Consider the following 24,312-nt stretch of genomic DNA (forward strand, 5'->3'; position numbering starts at 1 on the left):
AGAGGGGAGTGTATCCACTGTAGCCCTTCCTCCACTGGTCAAAGGTTGTGCCTAGCAAGTATCAACTCATTCACAACTACAACTTTACAATTAAGGTTGCCAGATTTAGAAAATAAAAATTTGAAATGCCAGTTAAATTTGAATTTCAGATAAACTATAAATTTCTTTTAGTGTAAGTTTGTTCCATACAATATGAGGCACACTTATACTAAAAACAAAGAAAAAGTTTCTCATCAGAAATACGTATTTAATTGTGTGTCCTGTTTTTTAGCTGGTAAGCCTATTTATGATAAAATCAAACAAACGAGTAAGCAAGTTTCTGAAGGTTTACTACTCAGCAGCAACAGCAAAAGGCAGAGGTATGTGGTGCAGCTGAGGTGAGCTGCTCTGAGGCCTGCAGCTGGTTGCCACAGCAACAACCAGAGTTGAAAAGGTGGACCAAGAGAAAGTGAGGAAGGACACAATGGTATCTGTGCCATTTGTAGGTGAAAATCCTAAAGATTAAGCAACTGAAAAGATTAAATTTAATAAAATGGAAAAATCCAAAGTCACACTAAGTGAAGCACTATGCTGAGGGTTGTAAAAGGTAAAAGATGGAGACAAGGAGTTTCAGTGATGATGGTCTAGCTGGGGAGACAGTCTTGAGAATGGACTATAAGAGAATAACTCTTCCAATCACTATACTGTGAGCACCTGAGGCCAGGGACTAGGCTGGATTCATCTCTATATTCCATAGTATCTAGAATATACCTGGCACCGAGAAGGCCAGTACATGTTTGTTGAATGAGTATATATATGAAATGAATACATGAAAAGATAAGGGAAAGAGAAATACTTCAAAAGAAAGAAAGGAAAAGAAACAGGAATAAATGAATACTGGAAGCCTTCCAGAAAGACTGATTCTTAATTCAAAGAGATCTTTATGAGAAAAGAAAAGAATTTGAAAGTGAGGAAATAAGTTACCATTTATTCCTCTAAGTCTTTAAAATATAGCATTATATAAGGCCATTTAAGTGGAGTCTTTACAATACGTGTGTATGTGTGTGTGTGTGTGTGTGTGTGTGTGTGTGTGTATCTGTAATATAGCCCACACCAAGGGGTCCTGCAGGATAATCATTGATAACCATAATCAGAAAATGTAAACTCTCATCTCCAGAAATTTCCTGGATAATTGTATGCAATTGTGAACATCTATTTTCAGATAAAGTTAATTTCTTTCACAAGGCACTAACAAAACAAGAAGTGTGTGACCACTCTGAGGATTATTCTAACAGACAGTCATAAAGGAAAGTTTGAAGGTGTGAATGGGCAAAATGTGCCCCTCCCCCCAAAAGATGCTCACATCCTAACCCCTAAATCTTGGAAATATGTTACTTCAACCTGGTAACACAACCTGGTGTTACAAGCTGAATTGTGTACTTCCAAAAGGTATGTTGAGGTCCTAATCCCAGTATCTCGGATTGTGACCTTATTTGGAAATAGGGTCTTTTTGAGATAATGAAGTTAAATGAGGTGGGCCCTAGTCTAAGATGACCAGTATCCTAATAAAAAAGGGAAATTTGTACACAGGCACAGAGAAAAGATTGTGTGAAGACACACAGAGAGAAGACGCTCATGTGATTGGAGTAATGCAATCTCTACAAGCACAGACCAGCACCTGGCTGACAGTCACGTAGGAAACGGAGCTACAGTCCTACAAACACAAGGAACTGATTCTGGCCAACAAACTAAATGACCTTGGAAGGAGATTCATCCCTGGAGTTCCCCGAAAGGAACACAACCCTGCTGACACCTTGATTTTGACCTTAATGAGATCCTAATCAGAGGACCTAGCTGAGCCATGCTATACTCTAACTTCTGACGGACAGAACTGTGAGATCATAAATATGTTGGGGCTTTGTGTGTGGTACAATATACATAACACTTAGCACTTTAATCATTTTAAGTGTACAGTTCAGTGGCAGTAAGCACATTCACGCTGCTGTTCAACTATAACCACTATCCATCTCCAGAACGTTTTATTAAACAACTCCTCCTCATTTCTCTGCACCCCCAGCCCCTAGCAACCTCTGTTCTACTTTCTGTCTGTGTATTTGACAACCCTAGATCCCTCATATCAGTATAACCAAATGGTATTTGTCCTCTTGCACCTGGCATATTTCAAACTTAGCATAATGTCTTCAAGGTTAAATGGGTGTTCTTTTAAGCCACTCAAACAATCCAAAATATTATTGGTCACTTTCTACAGCAATAATAGAAAAGTAATGAAAATACCTATTTCTTAAGACAAAAATTTTATTTTCCCTTGAAGCATCAAGCAAAGCTCCAAGAGTTTTATTATTTTTATTTTTTGCAAAATGAAAATGTCTATTATCTTTGCATCATTATATTGGAACTTCATGTGCCTCACATCCTGTAGGCCTACATTTTACTCTAGTCCTTGCTGTGGGCAAGCAGTCTTTTAGGCCACCTTTTTCTATCCCTGGCTCTCTGCCCCAGGGCTTTTAGACTGTCACAGTAGGGGCATCTTTGGAAACCTGCCTGGCACTTGCACATGCTCCAACAGAATTTCTATGAAGTTAGCACCATGTAAGGCAACCAATGACCAATGAAGCCATGGGAACTGGTGGATAAATGCTCCCTTCATCCATGCTTATCTAGAAAATCACTGTGCAATGCATTCTTCACATCTCCTCAGGAGGTCCACAGGCACAGAGTCTCTGTTGACCACAACGGTAATTCCTTCCTTGTTATACTCCTCCCCAGTCTTCCACTCCTTCTCTTCCATTTCCTCCACTTCCTTCTCAGAGACCACCTCCCCCCGCCCCCCAAAAAAACACTTCATGTGAGCTCTCATTTCAGGCTCTGGATTCTGGGGGTACCCAGATTACAAGAACTATGAAAATAATACTATACCTCACTGTGAACAATTCAGGAAACATGGAAAAGTGAAAGGCAAAAAATCCATAATCCTACCTACCACCCAGAAACAAACACTGTCAACACTTGAGTCTATGTGCTTCAAGGCTGTTTGATGAGTTCTTAATGGATCTGCACAGTAACCTACCCATTTGGACTCCCAGAATAAGGTGACTGTCCTGGTGACTAATATGAAACACCATTCGTGATTTCAAGATGGCCAAAGGACAAACTGTAATTAGCACCACTGAGCCAAAAGGATCTGAAAAGGACAGCTTTATTTAGAATTCAGGCCATATTATCATTTTTTCTCTAAAAGGTCTAGCTTTACTTGGTCTTTAGGAGAGAAGTTTCTACCTGCTACTGTATCTCTTCCATACTTTAGTTTGAAGAATTTAGTAAGATGATAAAAGATCTTTTCTGGAGCACTGAACATGGTGTTCTGACAGCGATTTTCAGTATTTTTTCTTGCTTTTTCTTATAGAACTAAAACCCTGAAGGGACATTTGCCAAATATTGTAATTCAAAAATGCAGATGTAATTCCCATGACTGCACTGACATGAGGATAATTTGGAAGAGTACATCCCTCAGGATAATGTGAAATTAAACTCTCAACCATGATGATGGCATAATCCTTTCATTAAAGAGCAAATAAGATGTACTCATTAAAAAAAAAAAGATGGAAAACATAGGGAAAGAAAAACATTTTGGGGGGAATAAAACAACAAAACTTTACACATTTTGCTTTTCTGGAAGTCTTCCATATTATACAAAAAGATATTTTCAGAAGGAGATTTTCCCTGGAGGTGCTAACACAGCAATGCCAGTGAATACGAAAGCAGGAAGGCTCTGGCTCAGAGGCCAAAGCCCAGCAGTGGCTGGTAAATGAGGACCTGCCGGAAAGTCAGTATTGCAAATCCCCAGATGCCCAGCCCCATTTTGTTGAGTGCAGGAGTCTTCTCAAGTTCTGGTGAAAAGGAAGTGGGAGAAATTCACAGTCCCCTCGTGAGAAGCCATGGCAGGAAAATGGAGTACCCTCCTGGGGCCAGAAGGGAGAGGAGGCAGAGTCGCTGCCAGGAGAGGTCAGGCTGCTTTCTCTTTCGGGCCAACCCCACCGTCCTTTCGGTGAAAAATGTTCGTGATGCTGACATATGGCTAATAAAGTGTATCATTAATAATTCAAGAAAATAAAATAAAACTCATTCTGGAGTGAAAAAAGGTCCATTTCGTAGGATCTGTGCAAAATAAATAGTATCGCTGTGAAAGACATGGACAAATGGATAATAATTTATTCATAAGGCACCTCTATGTGCTTTTTTTTGCCCTTTTGGTAGAATTATTCTTTGTTGTGTGTGTAATTTACAATAAAGTTACTATCAGAATGAAGGATGCTTATGTTTACTCATTGTTATATCTTCTGGAAGTTTTTTTTAAAGGTTTTCCTTATATGATTTTTGTCGTCAAAGTAGTTCTGTTACCTGTCCTATTAACACACATCATTTCATAGTAAGAACAATTTCTGCTTCAGTTTTTTTACTTGTTATGTGGTCCATAACAGCTGATTTGCACAGGAAGCAACAACTCAGAACTCTTCTCCACATATTTGTCCCCAGGGGAAATTCAGTGGAGTTTCCCGGCCCACAACTCTTTCAGGGTTTGTTCCACTGTTATTATACTCAGACATTTCCAGAACAACTGGAGCACTGAGACCCTTCTGCCGTCTTTGCATCACCTTCTCAGATCCTCCAGGGTAGCAAAAAGATTTGCTCTGGAAGCACTGGATACAAGACCCGGAGTCCATGTAATGCTGGAAAGCCACAATTTAAAAAAATTTAAATATACAAAAACAGTACAGAAACAAGTCTCACTGAGGTATGCCAATGGAAATAGAAGAGGAGATTTTACAGAAAATTCAGCAAAATCAGGAGATGAATTTTTTTATGTCTATCCAAAATGAACCAAGCAATGTCACATTTAAAAAATTTACCTTTGATCTTTCTGCAATCAATCCCAACAACTTGCCCAGTAAAATTATATTTACATGTAAACTGTATTTCAATGAAATTTTAAGAAATAGTCTATTGCAATAGTACAGAGCATGAAAGGAAGAAAAGAAGACCCAAGATATCTTGAAGGAAGAATCCACAGATCCCTGATGAACCCAGTAGTAATCCCATGGGCCCACGCTGGAAGCACGTATAAACCTATGACTGTTTTGTGGGTGTGTATGTGTGGTGTTTTATTGTCAGATCATTTTTGAGAAATCATATAGAAATAGCAAACATTATCTCATCAGAAATTCCTGTTTCTGGTTCTGGCTCAGACTGGATTAAAAATTCACAGAGCATCGTGCTCTGTTTAGTAGGTGTGATATTTGAGAGTACCTATCACACTATCCCAGACGGTGATTTTACCCTCAGCGCATGTCTTCCAAGTACTGCAGACACAGAATTATATTAACAAATCTAATCAAGCAAATACCAAATTCAACATTCTCTCACTGGCTGGTAAGAGAAGCTGATGAATCCTAATTTTCCTCTCTTGGTAGTGCCAAGTACTGCCCTTCTAAATATGGTAATCATGCTTAGGATACTAAAAAAGAGAGGCTTCACTCCCAGTCCCTTGATTCTGCTCCCTGTCAACCAGAGACCCCCTAGCCAAAGATTATGCTGGTTGAGTTTAACACTTATTTCTTCTCTGTAATCAAAGCAACATATTACATGCAAAGCCCTGTCTAATTTTGTGATGTGAGGGACCCTTTTACCCTCCCTCCCTACATCCTCTGTCTAGCTAGCTAGCTATTTATCTTCTTTTGTTACTGGTGATAAAGTAACTTCAAATGACTACTAGGGCCATTTAACTAAAGAGTTCCCCCTGCAAAAGTTCTCTCTGCCCAGTCTTCCAACTCCCCCTCCCTACTCCAGAGTAGCTTCCTATAGCATGTCCATTCCATATGGAAGTCAAAGCCATGACTTGCTGTCCACAGAGGCAAGTCCATTTACCAGTAAGAAGGGTAGGAACAGGGAATTTCTGATGAACACAATGCTCTAAACACCAGAAAGTCCTGTACACACCCATGGCAATGAAGGAGTCATTATGGGAAGAGATGAGAGCTTCAAATTCAGACAAGTGCCCACAGTGTACATTTTGGGGGGAGATTTATGTTGTTTATCTATTGCCTCAAGAGTTAGGGAAGTAGCCCACTGAATGCCTGTTCACTCTTTCCCCCCTCTCAGGAAGCATATTTTCAGGACAACACAATAGGATGTGGGGCCTGGATCTGCTAAACTATAGAAAAAACAGATAATAATTGTGATAATAATGAAAGCAATCATCTCCTGTAGCTATAAAAAGAAGCTCCTGTGTTTCGGAAATGCTGATGCTTTTATTTATCTCACCAGTTTTATGTTTGCTGTTAAGACTGTTTTTCCTACTGCTATTTATAGGTCAATTTATAAATCATAAAATGTACTACCTCCTACATACGATGTTTAATATCAGTAGTAACTCCCATAATTCCTTCATAATTTTTACTAAAGATGAAGACATTCTTTCCACAGGACTCCTATGCAGGATGCCCTGGGGCTTTCAGTCACTGGGCGTAAAATCTCAAGAGATCTGATTCCTGTTTCAGACTGGCACTATTTAATGTTAAATGATAGGCTGAAAGAAACATTCACTCTGACACATTCTTACCATTCACACAAAAGGTGAAGGGAAAAATGTATATACATGGAAATGATTTAGTTGGCGACAATGAATGTTACTGAGAATTCTATAGATTGTGGCTTTATACACGTGTAATTACTGAATAACTCTGGAATTCATTCATCCTTTGTAAATGTATTACTTCCCTGAATAAGAGCACCATGGTTGAATTCCAAGTCTATTTGTACCTAAAAGCATCCTTCTCAGGATTAAAAAGAGCAAATACCTTTTAGAACAACATATAAGGTCAAGACTTTCAGCCCCTTATGAGGTTGAAGATCTATCAGCAGTGTGTTCCATGTGTGTAACACAGAACTTCCAGCGATCTGGGCTGAGGGCTATAGACTCTGAGTACCTGGAGACTGGACTGAAGAGGCGCAGCCAAAGGAGAAGCATGCGCTGCTCCTACATGCCACCAGCCTGCAGCCCTGTGTCCAGCTCTGATTGTTCCTGGGATGGGTACATTTTATTTAGAGTAAAAGGTGAAACCTCAGTAAGAGAGGTCAATTATTAAATTTCATCAGTGCTTCTCCACCTTGCTGCACATACATCACAAGGAGGGGGAGCAGTCTTTGAAAAAAATGCCATTGCCTGGGGCTTCACCCCAGACCAATTAAATTAGAATTTCTAGGGGTGGGTCCAAAGTAACAGCAGTTTTTAAATGTTCCCCTTGTGATTCTAATGTGCAGCCAAGATTGAGAACCACTGTTTTAAATGTTATCCAAAAGCAAATACGAAAACGAATATATGTATGTATATGCAAGACTGGGACACTGTGCTGTACACCAGAAATTGACACACTGTAACTGTACTTCAATTACAAACAAATAAAGAAATAAGTGTTATCCAAAAGTCTTATTAGGGGAACAGAGCATACACCTATGATCTAATTCTTAAAAGTTTGTCTGAGGATACCAGCATTTAAAGGTGCTTAGTAGAGGACATACAAAAAAGCAGTAAGTTTTTTTTAACGGTTGTCTTTTTCTAAAGTAAGCCATGTTTCCAACTAAAGGCAGTTGCTTTTAAAATCTTAGGGGTGACTTTCCTTTGACCTCTGTAAATTGTCCTACTTCTTCCTTATATATAACTGTCTATAGAATTTTGTAACTATACACCCTAAAAAAACGATGAATTTCTCTTCCATGCTATTCACACTGGCAGTTATTTTGTTAACACAGGATTGGGTATCTACCTCAATTTGTCATGATTTTTCAGCTTTCCTCAAACAGTCGTCTAGACTCCCAGTTCCAAGTAAGTAAATAAATAAATGCCATAATTAATGGATTAACTACTCAATTAATATAAAACAAGACATGACAAAAACCAAAGTAAATGTGAACGAAAGAGATTTTCCCCCAATTTTCCACCCCATCCTTCCAGCTGAATTAGCCTAGTCTGGCCTTTGGACCCTAAGCTGATTTCCTGGCTCCTGAACTAAGCCCTGGCAAGAAGGCTCTCTGCCTTCAGCAATGATGACTTTGTTACACGGACAAAAGCAGCATGTGCCCTATAAAGCCCTCTACCACTGTGGTTTCCCCTGACAAATTAACACTAACGCACTTCACTGTGTTCTTAGAAAAGGCTCAGTGTAGGCGAGAAGATGCGTGGGGTGAAGCCTCATCCATTAACTGAAGAAGTGCACAGCGATAAGAAACAGATTTTAGTTGTAGGGACCTTTAAGCTGTGTCTTAAAAGATAAGTGCTCAGCAAGTGGAGCAGAGTGGGAACGCAGTTTCAGGTGGGCATGAGGGAGGGCATTAATTTTCGATCACTGGACTCAAGGCAGAGATGAGAAATAAGATGACATGTTCAAACAACAAGCATGGATGGAAAACAACATGCAAGGGAGGTGGGAGAAGTATGGTAAGAGAAAAGGTTAGTGAAACAAGCAGGGAACAGATGGAGATGAATATAAAGAAGACAAAAAGAGAAGTGTGAAGACCACTCAGGAAGCTACTACAAAGATCGAGGCAGAAGATGATGAGGGCTGAATCTAGTACATTGGCATTAAGAATGGAGAGGGACTAGTATTTAGTGATATCATAGTACGGATGTGACTGAGTGATGGAGAGGATGCCGAGAGGGAAGAGTCTAATATTTAGTATGTCTTACAGGTTTCTGACGTGGGTGCCTGGCTGGAGGGAGGAGCTGTGCACTGTGTTACCCACTCCCAGCCACAGGAACCTGGTGAAGTGAACAGTTTAGGGTGGCGTTGCTGAATAAAATACGAGACCCTCAGTTAAATCTGAATTTCAGATAAACAATAAATAAAATTTTAGTAGTCAATATGTGGGACATATTTAAACTAAAGAAATGTCGGAATAGAGGTGGCCTGTAGTTAATGACAGCAAAGAAGATGAAAAGGCAGATCAAGCCTTGGGCTGAGAGATTATTTTTTCACAGAAACCAGAAACAGCAAACATTCAACAAAAGATCTTGCTCTTGAGCACTTACAGTGATATCTTCGCTTACTGTACCATATATATGTTAGAATTTTCCATTTCAATCTGATGCTGGGTAATTTACTTCATGTTGCCATAGTGAAATATTCAACTTGGGCTTAAGAAACAGTACTGTGGAAGTGAGGAAAAAATAGAATCTTACTGACAGCACATTTATGTACCAATTTGTTTTTCAAGATATTGTGGTCATATTTAGACCTAGGAAATCATGATTTCCTAAAAATGCACTCAATTGGATTGATGTTCTTTACTATCCATCTAATTCTGAAAATGTTAATCTTCATGGTTCATTCAATTTCCTTCTCATTAAAGCAGCATTTTTCTTCTTAGCAATTCTGACTTAAGTATGGACTGGGGAAATGAATTTTTATAGAGGCAGAAGGAAGTTGCTAGGCTGACAAGAAAGACTTTTTTTCTCACAATATGTTCTGCTTTTCTAGAAAAATACTACCTAGTTATTGTCACTAAAATATCTCCCAGTGAAAATAGAATTTAACTCTAATTTGTTAAGAGCAATGATGACCAAGTAGACAGGATGATGTTTTTTTTTTTAAATCAAGTTAAAACACACAAATGTAAAGGAGAACGGAAAAGACTCTAACAACTAACACTACTGATTGCCATCTATAAGGCTACAAGAAGCCATATGTTGCAAGAATGGTCCTCTGAACTGATCAATCTCTATAGGGTGGGTTGCTAAGAGTCATACAGAAGTGGGATTCTGGAGTTGGATCTTAGAGAATGGGTAAGATTTAGATATATCATCTAGAGAGTAAGCAGGACATTCCAAGAGGGAAAGCAGCTTGGGCAGATGCATAGAAGCAGGACCTCATCACAGTCTCTGTAGGGTACCTTCAGATTAATAACCTACCTGAACAAGGAGACTGTGTTGGAGAATCAGAGTGAGTCAGTTTGAATATAAATGCAGTAACAGAGGGTCTTAAAGCTATACAGAGAAGTTCTGGTAAAAATGAAATAACAAAACCAGTATTTTCCAGAGATTATTCTGGCAATGTGATATGGATGTAGGATAAGAGGCAAGAGATAGGGAAAAGAAAGGGGGACTAGCCAGATGAAGAGCTGTGTGGCTCAATTACGCTAGACAGAAAGGAGTCTGTTGATCCATGCCTTCTTGGAATAGTTACTGAGTTATCATTGCATTCTGCTCTTTCTATAGGGCAGACAGGGGTCAGCAAACTGCATCTGTAAAGGGCCAGATAGTTTATATATCGTTCATATAAGTTCATATACAGTTTATATAAGCCTAAAGAGTATATATTATGTTTTGGGGAGCCATATAGCAATCTCTGTTCCAATGATTTGACCCTGCCATTGTAGCAAGAAAGCAGCCACAGTTAATACCAAAATCAAATGGGTGCTTGGTCTTCCAATAGAATTTTATTTACAGTATTAGGCAGTGGAGTAGATTTGGTTTGTGGGCCATAGTCTGCTCACACCTGCTCCAGGACATTTGGTAACTACAGGTTTAAGAAGCTGTTGGACAACTTGGATGAAAAGCACTACTACATAATTCTAGTTGCCTGTTTTCCTGTCTACTTAGATAGTTGAACTCCTCAGACTATAAACAACATATGTAGGAAGGGAAAATTCTTTCTTGGATTGTTCTTCTCTGGAGTGGAATTAGTGCCATTATTATTGCTAATGTATTGTTCAGGAGTCATCTGTCTCATTATTTTTATGACTCATGTCCCTGTGATGGAGGCAATAAATGGAATGAATGATCTTCACAGAATGTGAGCATAATAGAGGGGGGACAACTTGGCATGTGTGATGAAAATTATCCAAGTCTATCTTGAAGAATCTTAGGGCAATACAAAAATAGGGCCACCTGTATTACTGTGACATCAGGCAAATTTCTAAAGGAGTATCTGTCAAATGCATGGATATTTTGACTAATGTTCAGTTGTTCAGTTTCAGCAAGTGGGGAATGCAGAGATAGGTTAGAAGAGCTAAGGATTAGGTGTAGGATAAAAAACAGGAAGAGAGAGAATAAGGAAGAAAGGAAGATAAAGGGGATAAAAGGAAGAGAGAGTAGTGAAAGAGAGAGAGAGAAAGGAGGGCTCCAGTTTCTAGCTTTACTCAAAGCTGTGAGCAGATCCATGTACATACAAGGAAAGCTTGCTCATAAAAGAAAGCTTTCAAAGGGACTGATCTGAATACATACGATTCTAGAATTTTCCTTCAGAAAAATTCACAACCTAAAAGTTGAAAGTTATGTTTTATTTGGGGACCTTAGTAGAGCCTAGGAGACAGCCTGTCAGATAGCTCTGAGGAACTGTTCCAAATAGGTAAGGGAGGAGCCAGGATATAGAAGTTTTTTGCTGAAAACAGAATGTAGTTGAACATCAAAAGATTATTGCTAATCACAAAAAAACAGACATCTCAAGTTAATGATTTTAGTGCTTTTCTTTGTATGGGAAAATGCAAGAGTCTGGGATCACTGAAATTATTCCTTAGATATGCATCTTAACTATGTAGGGCCAGTATCCTGTTCTCCTCCATTCTGAATCCCCTCAGGGTGCACCACCTGGGGAGGTTGCAGTGGCTGATGGCTTGATGGCTGGTAATGTTCCCTGTTCATGGGAATGGCAGGCAACATTTTTTGTCTGCACTTTCATTCATCTCAGTCTTGTAGGAACTTGTCCCAGGCTCTGTGCTAGGTCCTGGGTATACAAAGACAGCTGCTATTACCATGCAGCTTATAGCCCAGGATGAAGAGGTAAGCCAAGCCCTAATATATAGTAAGAATAAGGGACCCATCAATTGTGCTTCTTTGTTTCTAACCTAGAGAAATTCTACCACATCTGCATGAAAGAAATATGTAACATCTGTATATTAGCTAAAAATTGTCAATAACTTAAATATTCATCAAGTGAAGACTGGATAAATATGCATATATTCCCCAAACATACTGAGTGAAAAAACAGGTTTCATAACTTATGATGAATAAGACACCATTTATGTGAAAATAATGCACACAAAACAATACCACATCTTCTGAGTATCTCAGTACACAGAAAATATTCTAGAAAGATTAACACTGAACTTTTAATAATGACTACTACTTCTTTGGAAGGGGATTGATAGTAGTGGATATATACACACATTTTTTTTAACAAGGAGATTGTATTACTTATGGAATTAAAAGATAATTGAAAAAAAATGGAAAGAGCTACAGGAGGAATATAAATCAATGTGACGGGAGTTCTCAAGAGAAGACTGAAAGATCAAAGAGGCCAGGGCAGCCATGGCAAGTGCATAGAGCATTAGGTCAAACAGACCAGCTCTAAAGATTCTGTCACCTCTAAAACATGACCCATGCAATTTTAACCTTTCTGAGACTCAGGTTTTTCATTTGCGGAAAGTGCATACTAATATCCATCATCTGCATCCTATTTATTTCACCTCTTCTCGTTTTATCTGTGGCATTCGCCATTACCTGAAATAAACTTGTTCACTTATATGTGCTCCCGCTATCTGCCTACTGCCCAATCTTCACATCTTCTGAGAGCAGAGCCCAGGCCTGCCTTCTTTATCACAATGTCCTTACGTTCTAGAACAGTATTTAGCACAAAGAAGTCACCCGACCACTTCAAGCTTGTTTTAGCCTCAGGACCTTTGCACATATTCATTCCTTTGTCTGAAAAACATTTCCTCTCATCTCCTCCGAGTTGGTTCCTTTCTGTCACTCAGGTCTCAGGTGCAATGTCATCTCCACAAAGGTATCTTTCCTGACAACCCTATCTAACGTGGACTTCCCATACCACCACTTTCAAATACATGCCACAGCTTCATTTTCATCATATTACTGATACCTGGAAATTATTTATTGATTTATTTACTTATTAATAATTTATTATTATTTTATTTTATTTTCTGTCTCTCCCAACTAAACAGAAGATGCCATTAGAGCAAAGTTCTTTCTATGTCCTATTTGACAAATAAAGCCCCAATACTTAAAATGCTTGGGGTAGAGTAGGTGTTCAACAAATACCGAATGAATAAATGAATGAGTGCATGCATGAATGAAGGCCTACAAGCAAGCCAGTATCACTATATGAGAGACAACAAGGGAAAGCATGATAGAGGATGAGATATGAAAGGTTTAGCACACGTGGGGCTTTGTAGGTCATGTTAAGTGGTACTGTTCTTTAATTTTGCTGGAAATGTGTGCTCATCAACATATAGATACATTTTCAGAATTATCAAAATGGAGCAGGTACCCACCACCACTTCCCTTGTCCACGTCACAATTATTTGCTAGCTGGACTAATGCACTAGCCTTTAAAATGATCACGATTTGCTGTTTTTTCTCTTTATTAATAAATATCTGGCATGTGTCATACCTTAAATTATGTGCTAAGGATACAAGGAAAAACCAGATTATTATCCTTGCCCTCAAGAGGCTCATTGCGGTGTTGAAAGATACTGTACCTCTGGCAAACAAAATTATCAGCTATGAGGCCCAATTAACAGAAATACCACAAGAGAAATATAAACAAAGTCTCATAGAAATGCAAAGTTTTTTTGAGTGAGGAGTCCAGGAAGGCATTATGAATAAGGAAACACTTCAGCTGGACATTGAAGGATTTATAGTCTTTTGACAGCGATGATAAGGGTGACACACAGAATGAGGGAAGAGCAAGAGGAAAAGCATGGAGATGGGAAAGCCAGTGGACTGACTCAGAACTGGCGAATAGCACGGTTTGACAGAAGCAGAGTATAACAAAAGAATAGTGAGATGCGAGGCTGCAAAAGGAGGTTAGGGGGCTTGAAAAGAGTGGAGGTGTAGAAGAGAAAATGGTGGAACAAGAGAGGGAGCCAACAGATAAAGACACAAAAGAGAGCTCAGTTGATGTTAGACAATTGAGTCAAGAGAGAAGCCAGTGCAGGGCTCTGGGTGTCAGGCTGGACTCTCTCTGGGGTTAACCACAGTGGAAAACGGCATGGCTAGAATTACAGGTCAAAGAGGCGAGGGGTCCTGAAATCATAGCAAGGACACTACTGAAAGGGTCTATGCAGGGGTCCAGGCTACTTTAGGTGGCAAATGAATCTGAAATAAATAGTGGTTTGAGAGAACAGGAAAGGGAGTGGCTATCACTGAGAAGGCCATGCAGATATTCAGTGAAAGTGAGACAGCAGGGGATCTGAGGAAACAGACTCTCTGGATTTCAGAGTTCAAGAACTTGAAAATGGAGCATCTCTAAGTGATAAGGATATTTCAGGTGTAGGATTGCTATGCGTAACTTAAGTGTAGTAGATAGAGATCAAGCTTCTTGAAGTTGAAGGTGTTGTAATTTGACTACATTGGACAAATTTTTAAAAGACAAGAGTGTTTAAGATGGTGGAGTAGGAAAACCCTGAACTCACCTTCTCATGCGGGCACACCAACATTACAACTATTTACAGAGCAACCATCGCTGAGAACAACCTGAAGACTAGCAGAAAAGATTTTTCACAACGAAAGCTATAAAGAAGGAACCACAATGAGACGGGTAGGAGGGGTGGAGATGTGGTGTAGTCAAGACCCACACCACCAGGCAGATGACTCTCAAAGGGGAGGATAATCACACCTGCAGAGGTTCTCCCCAAGGAGTGAGCCACATCAGGCCCCCCAGCCTGGAGGTGCTGCACCAGGAATACAAGATCGCTGAATGTCTGGCTTTGAAGGCCAGTGAGACATGCATACAGGAGGGCTGGAGAAAAGAGAGACTTTGCTCTTAAAGGGTGCACGCAGAATCTCACACCCTCTGAGATTCAGCACGGACGCTGTAATTTGAAAGAATACTGGGTCAGACCTACTTGGAGAGCCTCCCCAGAGGCAGGAGGCAACTGCGACACCCCCTGGGGACACAGACACTGGACCAAGCTGTTTTCGGAGAACTCATTTGACCATGACACTAGTGCTGGCAAGGACCATTTTAGAGTCCTCTCTCTAGCCTGTTAGTGTTGGGAGCTTAACGACTCACCAGCCAATCTGCACCAGCCCCAGGACTCCTCCCAGGCAGAGCACCCAGCTGCACAGGGACCCAGTCCCGCCCACCAGAAGGCCAACACCAGCCCCCAGCTCATCCAAGGTGCCCCGGGACATGGCACTGCCCACCAGTGGGCTGGGGGCAGCCCTGGGATCCCACAGACCCTGCACCCATCTGCCCTGGGAACCGGCCCCACTCAACAGCAGGCAATCACCAGCCCCAGGACTCCCAGGCCCTACAGCCAGCCAACCTGGGACCCAGCCCCGGCCCCACAATCAGTGGCCCTGGTCACTGGCTCTGCTCACCAGTGGGCCCGTGCCAGTCCCAGGACCCTCAGATCCTACAGCCAGCCAACCTGGGACATGGCCCTGCCCACCTGTGGACAGCTGAATAGACATTTTTCCAAAGAAGGCATACAGATGGCCCACAGGCATATGTAAAGGTATTCAACATCACTAGTCATCAGGGAAATGCAAATCAAATCCACAATGAGCTATCACCTCACATGTGTCAGAATGGCTATTTATCAAAAAGAGAACAAATAAAAAGTGTGGGCAAGGATGTAGAGATAAGGGAACCCTCATGCATTGTTGGTGGGAATGTAAACTGGTCCAGTCACTATGGAGAACAGTTCCTCAAAAATTTAAAAATAAAACTATCATACAATCCAGCAATTCCACTTCTGAGTATTTTCCCAAAGAAAACAAAGACACTAATTTGAAAAGATATATGCACCCTTATATTCATTGCAGCATTATTTATAATAGCCAAAATAGAGAAGCAACCTAAGTGCCCACTGATAGAAGAATAGATAATAAAGATGTGCTGTGTGTGTGTGCGTGTGTGTGTGTGTGTGTGTGTGTGTATATGTATATATATATGTGTGTATATATATATATATGTGTATATATATATATATATATATATACACATATATATAAATAAAATGCAGTATTGCTCACCATAGAAAAGAATTAAGTTTTGCCATTTGCAACAACATGAATGGACCTAGAGAGTATTACGCCAGGTGAAATAAGTCAGAGAAAGACAAAAGAGAAATACTGTATGGTATCACAAAGAAAACAGGTGGTTGCCAGAGGGGAAGGGAGTGAGGGGATAAATGAAGGAGGTGTGGGAGATTAAGAGGTACAAACTTCCAGTTAAAAAATAAATGAGTCACTGGGATGAAATGTACAGCATGGGGAATATAGTCAATGATGCTGTAATGTCTTTGTATGGTGACAGATGATAACTAGCCTTAATTATTACAGTGAACATTTATTATAAAATGAAATATATGCATGGAAATACAGAGCCACTACATTTGCATCAGGAACTAACATAGTGTTATAGATCAATTATACTTCAAACAAACAAAGAAACTCATAGAAAAAAGATCAGTTTTGTAGTCATCAGAGAAGGGGAGTGGTGGGAGAGGGAATTGCATGAAGGTGGTCAAAAGGTACATAATTCCAATTATAAAATAAATAAGTACTAGGGATATAATGTACAACATAATTAATGTAATTAACATTGCTGTATGTTACATATGAAAATTGTTAAGAAAAACCTAAGAGTTCTCATCACAAGGAAAAATAATTTTCTTAATTTTGTATCTATATGAGACGATGGGTGTTCACTGACTTATTGTGGTAATCATTTCATTATGCACGTAAGTCAAATCATTATGCTGTACACGTCAAACTTATACACTGCTCTATGCCAATCATATCTCAGTAAAACTGGAAGAAACAAATAATAAGAGACAAAAGTGTTGCATAAATCATCAATAGGATGAGAAAGAGTGAATAATTTCCCAAAGGGCAAACTCTTACTAAATAATTTGTGCAGCAGCAAATTTTGACTTAATTTCTTTATTCCTATTTTAGGGATTTATCAAATATAGAACTTTCAAAGACATATAACTCAGCTATGTTTTACTTTTGCAAATGGTAGCTCAGAATATTCCTTTAAAATATAATAGAATATAAATTACAGACTGCACATTAACTGTATTGCTTTCTTGGAATTTCTAATCTAATAGATTTAGTGAAGGTTTAATCTGCTCCCAATGAGCCGTAAGAGTTTAAGATCATTTAATAAACATCATCACTGAACCATTAAAGTCACAGTCAGTAGGGCATTATTATTTATTTGGTTTGGTATTTGATGATAGTAATGTCATTTGCTACATATAAGAATAGTAAACATTTTAAATGATAATATTTTATTCCACCTATATAAAGCACAGGCATTTTTATCTTTAACATTCCCAGTATGACTAAAATGGTTGAAGGAACTTTTCTCAAATGATTGACAATTCAGGTGAGTTGTTTATCATTTGACATTACCAGAAATTTAAAAGAAAACCTCAGTCTAACTTTTATAATTACATTAATTGAACATGACTCAACAGCATGAATTACTCATACTGTCATTACCCCAAAGTAAAGTTTCTGGCAGTATCCAAAAGACTGAAGCAAATGTGGACAAATAGCTTGAGTTTCAAAAGATTCCATGAAGTCATCAAATATCTATTATGAGCTTCTCAAGGTTTCTCAGATAGAGTGGTGTGACTTACCATAAATTGAAATAATTAAGGTCTCTTTGACCTTGACTATATTTTAGTGGTGGTCTTTGCAAAAAATACAAATTGTGTTTTAACAATTTTCCTTCTCTTAATAGCATAAAAGAAGCCTTCTTTTCAAAGTGTATCCATTTTTAGGGACTTTGAAGGTATCTGAAGATAACTAAGGCCACTTAGGTCTCCACCTCCCAATGTTTCCTCTGAAAACGAAAGAAAGAAAGACAAGAAGGAAAAAATAAGCCTACACAAAAACCAAGCAAAGACAAAGAGAGGAAATAGCAAAAGAGTGAAAAGTGGATCTAAAAACACTGTGAGAAACCATAAATCCATCCTCGGTCTAAAAATACTAATTAATAAATAAATAAGTAAGTAAGTGTCTGAATAAAGATGATAGAGGACTTTAAAAGCACATGCAATTTGAAGGTACAGTCCAAAACTCACAGCTGCTCTGAGAGAAAAGTGTAAGAAGGGAAAAGCATCCACTAGCAACTAGTTGGTAAAGCAGAAAAGGGGCAAAGGAAAATTTTAGGGGCCATGCAAGACTAGAGAGCCATAAAATCAGAGGACACACAATCTCTCCCCACCAACCAAAACAAACAAATCCACTCAAGTATCTGGACTTTGCCATACCAACAGAAGGGTGTGTCATTAAACTAGGAATCCTGTAAAACACCTGATACTACAAAAGTGAGCAAGAAGAAAATTAACTTGTTCTTACAGAGTTCTGGAAAAAACTAGAAAATTAAATTCAATATATTTCAACTGAGGTAATCCAACCCCAGAAAAACAATCATGAAGGAAAAAATATTAATGTAGTCTAATAATCCAAATGGAATTAGACACAAATGAAAATTGGTGATTAAAAAAGTTACCTTGAATCAGAAATTTAAAAGCTAAAAACAAATACAAAATACAGGGAGAAATTAAGAGTTGATTGAACTCAGGACGAAAAATGGAAGAAAAAGACTAAAATAGTTATAAACGAAGAATAAATACAAGGTTCTCAAGGGAGAATACACCTTCGTCAAATTTAACAGAGGGTATCGAAGAATAGTAAGGAGCAGGAAGACAAACCAATACAATGAAAGCGAGATTAAGAAAGTAAAAAGGGCAGCACAGGAAGTAAAGTAAATAGAAGATAAACAAAGGAATAACATTATTGCAGTCCGAATAAAAATACAATCAATAGGACAAACTATTACTTAAAATTATAATCCAAGAAAACTTTCCAGAAATAAAAAAATAACCTATGTCTACCTACACATTGAAAATGCCCAAGTCAACTTCAAGATATAGTCTACTTCAACTACAAGATTTCAAAGATAAAGATATAATTTTCAAGGACTCTAGGTGAAAAGATCAAGGCAAAAGAATTGGACTGGCATCAGGCATTCAAAACAATATATAAAGCAAAGCAAAAATGGACCAGCATTTTAAAAATACCCAATGAAATTAAGTAGAAACCAGGGATTTTATATCCAACAAAATTGCCCAACAAGTACCAAGGCTTTTAAACACACATACACAGTTTCTCAACATACAAAAGCTTAGGGAATTCTATACCTAAAGTCCTTTTTGAGAAATCTACTAGAATAAATATTGGCAAACTACATTCATCGATTACATCTAGCCTGTTCTGTTTTCGTATGGGGATTGAGCTGAAAATGTTTTTTATATTTTTAAATGGCTGAAAGAAAAATTTTAAAATAACATTTTGTGACTTGTGAAAATGCTATGCAAGTTAAATTTCAGTGTGCAAAGATAAACGTTTATGGGAATACAGCTACACTCATTTGCTTACTGTCTATAGCAGCTTTTGTGCTACAATAGCAGAGCTAAGCGGTTGTGATGGAGACTGCATGGCCTGCAAAGCCTAACACATTTACTGTCTGGCCTGTTAGAGAAAAAGGTTGTCAACTTCTGCACTAGAAGATAAGCTTTTCTCAACCAAAAGATACATGGAAAACTTCAACAAAAGACGGACAGTAAAGCATTTTGGTAGGTCGGCAGGTAAGTGCACTGAGGGATGGATGGATGATACAGATCTAAAGAACAAAATAAAACTGGAAGAAATGAGAGTGAAAGACTCATATAAATTTTATATGCTTTGACAAAGTAAAAACAATGCAACCAATAAATGGGATAAAGGAAAGCAGAATAAGCAATAGGCAGAAGATATGATACCGACAAAAATGATAAACCAAACATCAATAGGTTATATATGAAAACAAGAAACTATATTTAAAAAGCTACAAATACAAAGATAACCACCAAACAAAAATGCAAACTTTTCTAAATACCTAAAATATGCGTGTGTTAAATTAAAGAGCAAAAGATACATATCTTATAAAGAAACATAGCAAATATAATAAAATACACATAATTATAAAAGATTGTGACAAAACTGAGAATAAACAGATAATTCGTTAAGATTAAAAGGAAATGGGCTTAACCTAATCAGTAAAGGAAAACAATTTTCAATTGCACTCACAGAGCAAAACCCACCTCTCTTGTATACAAGAGACACCTCAAACTGATTCAAAAAGGCTATATACAGGGGGAGGGTGTAGCTCAGCGGTAGAGTGTATTACCTTAGCATGCATGAGGTCCTGGGTTCAATACCTCCATTAAAATGAAACAAATAAATAAATAAAATAAACCTAATCACATCCCCCACCAAAAAAAGGCTATATATGAAGAGAGGTACAAAGGTATACAAGACAAATCAAAATAGGAAGTATGGAAATAGAAACAGAAAAAGAGCAAGATATCCAGGAACAGGCAAGGTAAAATTCAAGTCCCAAAGCAAAAAGACATGACAAAAGAGAGACGATTTTTATATTAAAGGCCACAATGCAGAAAATGATATAACATTTAAGAATATTACCAAATAATAAGCCATAATTCTAATGAAGTAAAAACTATGGAAACTACATAGAGACAGAAACAGCAATACCATAAGAACAGCAGATTTAGTAATCCACTCTCAGGAGAAGACAGATCAAGTTAAAAAAAAAATCAATAAGGAGAGAGGAGACCTAAACAGCATAATTAACAAGGCCGAATTTATGAATATATGTACAACTTTTTACCCTGACCATAGAGAACATAACTCCTTTTCAATAGCCCATAGCATACTCACAAAAACTGACCATATATTAAGTTACAAGAAAACACTGATGAATTTCACAAAGGAGAAATATTACAATCCTCTCTGATCAAAGCAGTTCAACTAGAAATTACTAAGAAAAACAAAATTTCTTCATTTTTGTCATGCAAAGTAAATTGATATTTGCAATCCTTCCACCATTAGCCAATATGATAAAAAAAAAAATCACAGGCACTTACCATGCGCCAGGCACAGGGATTCGGAGGTAATCAGCTATGGTCCTTGCCCTCAATAGCAGTAAGTCTAGCAGAAAGAAAAGAAAGAGAAACAATCACCATAAAATACGAGGCTTGCAACAACAGGTATTAAATGCTGTGGCTCGTTGCTCTTCACGATGCCATGGTACTATGTAAATACAATCTCCATATATACCTCCCAAAATCCCTCTATTTTGCGGAAATACACACTTTATATTTAACATAAAGGGGCCATGGTGCACACAACTACCTCTCAAGAGGTTCAGAAAGCTTGAGAGTAAATGATGAAGCAAACAGAGTAAACTAGAAAATACAAAAAGTGAAATCTGGGTAAACGGACTATGGTTTGCTCATACTATTCACATCTTTCAATGTTCTTTTAAAAAATGGGGGGGTAGATTTATTTACTTATTTTATTTTTTAATGGAGGTACTGCGGATTGAACCCAGGACCTCGTACATGCTACGCACACGCTCCACCACTGAGCTATACCCCTTCCCCACCCCCGCAGAGTTTTTAAAGTCTGAAATAATTCCCAAAGAAAAAGTTTAAGAGTGAAAAATAAAAAATCACGTCTATAGCAAGATATTTCCTCCTTTAAAATTAATTACCTGTGATATTAGAGAAAAATATCTCAAGATTTTCAGTTTTTCAGTTTACCTCTATATGGTTCAATCTACTTGAATCTTCCCCGGCTGCATTTTCTTTTCCCTTACAGTGGTGAAAATGCCTGTTTTTAGACTTTGTCTAAGTATTTATAAAGAATTCTATTCCATTACTTTCAAATTCTCTATTTTCTATAGATCGAACTTTTGTTATTTAAGCTAATATTCCACAATAAGAATACACATTTTAATACAATATATTTTAAGAAAACCTTTGAGATTTAGAAATTACATGGTTCACATTTCTAACAGCAAAGCCCGCGCGCGTCCGTGAAAAGCTGAATTTTGAGAGATGGAAAGAAACGGGACTAAACCAAATAGGGAAAAAGAGAATCACCACAGTTGCTGGAGAAATCAGGGGCTGAGTTCCAGAAGGCTGCAGAGCTCTATTCCGAAGGGCAAGTAGGAGTTCAAAAACCCCCCCCCAAAAAAAAAAAAAGGTAAAGACAAAAGGAAGAGCATTTACTTGTAAAATAGTTACACTTGTGAAGAAAAAAGCCTCTTTCCTCCTCAGTTTTTTGACTTACCCGCGACAAACTTCTTCCCCTTCGTGGCCGGGACTTTCCAGAACCAACAGTCTCGTCAGGAGGAATAACGGTCTCCTCAGCCGCACCCACCGTCCAGCGGAGCGATCGCGCTCTCTCGCGCCGGCGCTTGCAGGAAGCTCTACATGGCCCCGCCCTCTTCTGGCGTAGGGTGGGTCACGTGGCGGAGTCCTGGCCAATGAAATGTGGAGGAATAGGAACCACTTCCGTGCGCAGCGCCTCTTCCCCCCACCCACCACGTTTGCGATCTGGGTGGCTGGGCATACTTTGTTTCAAACTTAGGGAACATGTTTTACCTGTTCTTTCATGTTGGTGAACATGAAGGGGACCATCTGGCCCTTACACATCAGGAGGTGTTATTTATCATTTTCTCTTCCTTTGCAATCCAGTTGCAAAGAACCCAGATTCTAAGGCCCAAGAAGCTGGCCGAGCCGTTTGATAGAAGAGACATATCTGACTGACTGCATTGAATTGTGAAATGTGCATAAATCGATCATTATTTGCTGACCCTCCCCCCACCACCCCACTAAATACTCTATGCCTTAGAGAGTTTAGGAAGATTCAATGAGGCCAGTGCCTGGCACATACTGTTACAGAAGTGGTTACTATTATATTCTTTGTTTTGCAGAGGTAGTCAAAGCTGCAAAGATGTTTACTAGCTGTATAACTCCAGGACAATTCTATAATTTCTTCAAGCTTCTTTCCTCATCTGAAAATGCAGGAAACCCATTTAACAAATTTCCCCTAATTTATGTCAAATACATATATATTTGGATACAAATACCACTGATACATACCAAAGAGTCATCTAAGTTCAGAAGACATAAAATTGAATAAGATCCATAAGGTCCTTGCTTTCATGGTGCTTACATTCTAGTGGGGAGTGAAGTTATAAACATAAAGGTGAATATTATAGAGAAGAAAATAATGCAAACTGTTCTGAAGAATGTAATCAAGGTGACTTGATAGTGACGGTCTGAGAATTAGGTCTCATTTAGATTGGGTGACTTGAAAAGCTATTACTGAGCAGGTGGCATTTGAACTAAGACCCGGATGGCTAAGGAAACCACATGTAGGTGCCAAGTTCAAGGAGAAGAATGCCCCAGGTAGAGGGAACAACCAGGGCATAGACTCTGAGAAGGAAATAATATTCAGCATGTTAACAAACAGGCCAATGTAGCTAGACTGGTTGGTGAATGTAGGATTCGATGAGGTTGGAGACTGAGTCGGGAGCCAGATGATGCTGAGATTTTCTGGTCACATCAAGTATTTTGGACTAAGATGTAAGACAGTTTAAGATTTTAAGCAGGGAGGGGTGGCATGATACGGTTAAACCTTAAAAAAATAATTTTGACTGCTACATGGAAATTGAGCTGTAGTGCAACCAGCTAGAGTAAAAGTCAAAGGACCAGTTAGGTGACTATTATAATTACTTAGACAAGAGACGACAGTGGCTTGGGCTAGACTGGTAGCAGTGCAGATGGAGAGAAGTGATGTGGAATATGTGTATTAGTGGCAGAGCCAACAAGACTTGCTAGTGCATGGGGTATGGAGGCGAGGATGAAGTAGCTCTCAAGTACTGGGCTTGTGCAAATTAGGTAACTAAGTGGTGCCATTTACTAAGATAAGGAAGGTTAGAAGAAAAAGAGGTTTTGCCTCATTATCTCTCTCTGTTTCTCGGTCTTTGAGAGGAGGAATCTTTTGTGGTCATGTTAATAGCAGTTAACTTATACTATTAGTAAAATTAATGATAGTAGCATCTATTTTGTTGAAGTAAGAATGTTGCTGCTGCGTGTGTATGTGTGTGTGTGCGTGCCTGTGCACGTGCAGTACACAATCATTAGATGTGGCCTTTGCCCAGGCAAGTATGTAAGTGATGCTTCTGGAAAGTTAGGAGATTTCTGTATCAGACACTGATCATTGAGATCTGTAGGTCTAATAACAGAGGGTGCCTGAGTCTTTGGTCCAGTGAGCTAAATCCAGGCAGCAGCTAATTTAGGACCTCAGGCGAAAACACAACCACTTTGTATTGTCTGGAGGCCTGGAATTCTGGAGGTGTTAGA

General features: G+C 38.7%; 1 long non-coding RNA gene across 1 annotated transcript in view; it reads right to left on the reverse strand.

Annotated features, from left to right (window-relative positions):
• Positions 1–22,314, reverse strand: part of LOC107034421 (uncharacterized) — a 35,173-nt gene extending 12,859 nt beyond the window's left edge. The window contains exons 1-2 of the long non-coding RNA XR_001459966.3: positions 22,232–22,314; positions 21,022–21,085 (exon numbers count right to left, since the gene is read on the reverse strand). This is a non-coding gene — a long non-coding RNA (uncharacterized lncRNA). The remainder of the gene's footprint in view (positions 1–21,021; positions 21,086–22,231) is intronic.
• Between the last annotated feature and the right edge of the window lie 1,998 nt (positions 22,315–24,312).

Source organism: Vicugna pacos, chromosome X (genome assembly GCF_048564905.1).
Source record: "Vicugna pacos chromosome X, VicPac4, whole genome shotgun sequence".
In the NCBI taxonomy this organism is placed as follows: Eukaryota; Metazoa; Chordata; class Mammalia; order Artiodactyla; family Camelidae; genus Vicugna; species Vicugna pacos.